The sequence below is a fragment of the Marmota flaviventris genome, chromosome 12 (genome assembly GCF_047511675.1).
Source record: "Marmota flaviventris isolate mMarFla1 chromosome 12, mMarFla1.hap1, whole genome shotgun sequence".
In the NCBI taxonomy this organism is placed as follows: domain Eukaryota; kingdom Metazoa; phylum Chordata; class Mammalia; order Rodentia; family Sciuridae; genus Marmota; species Marmota flaviventris.
In genome coordinates this window covers 79713634-79716531 of record NC_092509.1, presented here as the reverse complement: position 1 = coordinate 79716531, position 2898 = coordinate 79713634, and the positions used below count along the sequence as shown (strand labels likewise).

Below are 2898 nucleotides of genomic sequence, written 5' to 3'. Positions count from 1 at the left end.
TCATTTATATACATGAACTGTCCAAAACAGGCAAATCTACAGGGATGAAAAGTAAATCAGCAGTTGTTAGGGTGGGGATGGAGGCATGGAAGAATGGACAGTGATTTGTAATGGGCTCTCCAGGTTTCTTTGGGGAGGGATAAAATATTCTAAAATTAGATTGTAGTGATGGTTGCAGAACTCTGAATATACTAAAAGCCTTGAAATTCATTAGGTTGTATACATTAAGTATGTACTTTTAAAAATATGTCAATCATACCTTAATAAAGTGGTTTTTTGATTTTTTTTATTTTTGTAGTGTGTATGGACAGCATACCTTTATTTTATTTATTTATTTTTATGTGGTTCTAAGGATCGAACACCTCACACATGCTAGGCAAGTGCTCTGTCACTAAGCTACAGCCCCAGCCCAATAAAGTGGTCCTTAAGAAGTTGAACTGTGGGCTGGGGATGAGGCTCAAGCGGTAGCGCGATCGCCTGGCATGCGTGCGGCCTGGGTTCGATTCTCAGCACCACATACAAACAAAGATGTTGTGTCCGCCGGAAAAAAAAAAAAAAGAAGTTGAACTGTACATTTTTCAGTGGGTGATTTGCATGGTACGTAAATTTTATTTCAATAGAACTACACATTTTTTAAGTGAAATAATGACATTTTCAGATGTAGGAAAGGTCAAGTAATTCAGATCTACAGTACAAAAAAATGTTAAAGGAAGTGCTAAGATAGAAGTAAAAAAGAAGGAACAAAGATAAAGATTAGGGATGTTTTTGTAACTGAAAAGAGTAAATTATTATAATTATTTTCTTTAACAATCTAGGAAGCTCACAGCTATCAGCAGTTCTAGTGCAAGTTCATATGCAATTGGTGATTTGGGAATCCCATGGATCTGTGAGGGTAGTCAGCCTTCTAGGGTAAAATATAGGCACACTTTTGATAGCACATGTGAAGGGCCCTTTTTAAAATTGGCTTGTTGGTTTCATTTTCTGCAAACTGACCAAGCCACTCAACATGGTGTTTGTTGTTCCTGATGTTAGTGCATGTTCTCTTTTTACAATCCATTCACAACCAGCAGAAGATGTCAATCAGACATACATTGCCTGGGGCTTTCACAGCCACCTTGGACTCTCCATCCTTAATGCTCTTATAAAATTCTGCTTTGGTTTCATAGGAGCTGAAGTAGTTTCCTGGTGAGGCTGAGACACAGAGTCTGTCAGAATCAGGTTTTATTTCTCAGTGGATATAATGCAAGCAAGAAGACAGAGGAACAACATTTTTTTAGGTACTAAAAGAAAAGAACTATCAACATTGAACTCTGGGGGTTTTATTGTTGTTTTGCAGTACTGTGGATTGAACCTAGGGGTGCTTTGCCACTGAGCGACCTCCCCTATCCTTTTCATTTTTAATTCTGAAACAGGGTCTTGCTAAGTTGGCTTCAAACTCTTGGTCTACCTGCTTTAGCTGAGATAAGAGGTGTGCCACCATGCCCTGCTAGTCCACATTGAATTCTGTATCCAGAAAAATATCTTTCAGAAATGAAGAGTACCAAAAATGTTAACTACCTGGATAAAAATGTAAGACCTTTTTTATTTATTTTTGTGGTGCTGGGGATTGAACCCAGGGCCTCATGCATGCAAGACAAACACTCTACCAACTAAGCTATATCCCCAGCCCTGTAAGGTCTTAAAATACTATTTAAAACCTTTTTTAAAAAGATGCTTAAGGACTGGGAATGTGGTTCAAGGGTAGAATGATTGTCTAGCATTCCTGAAACCCTGGGTTGGATCCCCAGTATTGTAAAAAAAGAAAGAAAGAAAAATTGACTGTTTAATCAGAACAAAATAAATAACAATACATTTCAGGGTTTATAACATTTATAAAAACAAAACGCACAACTGCCAGGAGGGGAGAAACAGACATGCATCACTCCAAGGTTTTTATATGGATGCATGAAATCATATACTATCACTTGAAGGCAGATTTGGGAAGGCTAAAGACATATGGTATAAATCCTAAAGCAACCACTGAGATAACAAAATAACAAAGTACAGCTAGTAGTCAATCTAAAAGCATGAAAAAAAAGGGTGGGGGGATAGAAGAACATTAGAACACATGGGACAGATAGAAAACAAGTAGTAAGGCAGCAGGCTCAAACCCAGCCAGGTCGACAATCATATTAAATGTAAATGGTCTAAACTTCGCATTTTACAAAGGAGAGATGGTTGGGCTGTTTGTTGTTGTTGTTGTTGTTTTCAAGGACCATATTTCTCCATGTAATTGTCACCACTGCATAATCATGGCACCTATTTTTTTTTTAGTTCAAAAATTGGTTTATGACCTTTCGTTGCAAAATCACCGCATGGTATAATTCTGTTCCTTACACCACTTAAAATGTAAACAGCAGCAATATATTTACCACTGACATATGGATGAACATTTGTCTCCTCCTGTACTGAGAGCCTAGAATTCTCCATGCTAGCACATTGTGAGAATATTTCCAATAGCTGACATGGGTCATCTGTTTAGGGGGCTGCCATCCTAACAGTAAATACATCTTATATATGTGGTGCTAAGGACAGTGCACCAAATAACCAAATCTGCACAAAATCTTTGGACACAGAAGGTTAAATTTTGCAAGTCCAAACTTTCATAATACTGTAGTAAATTTTCTCAAGTTTAATATTTTGCCTACAATGCACAAATCAATAACAATTCATTTGTTAATTTTTTTTCAGACCAGAAAAATGTTTGCTAAATTGTCATAAAGAATGTTGCGCATTGATTTGGACTATACAATTTTAACATGTATTCATGAATATTTTGTGCATCCTAATCTTACATCAAAGACAGTGTGGTAATTTGTAAGTAATACCAGGCAATAAAAAATAAGCTTCACATAATCG

At 36.7% G+C, this 2898-nt stretch overlaps 1 pseudogene; it reads right to left on the bottom strand.

Moving 5' to 3' along the window:
- Positions 1 to 803: 803 nt before the first annotated feature.
- On the bottom strand, positions 804 to 1092 carry LOC114100866 (elongin-C pseudogene; annotated as a pseudogene).
- Positions 1093 to 2898: the final 1806 nt, after the last annotated feature.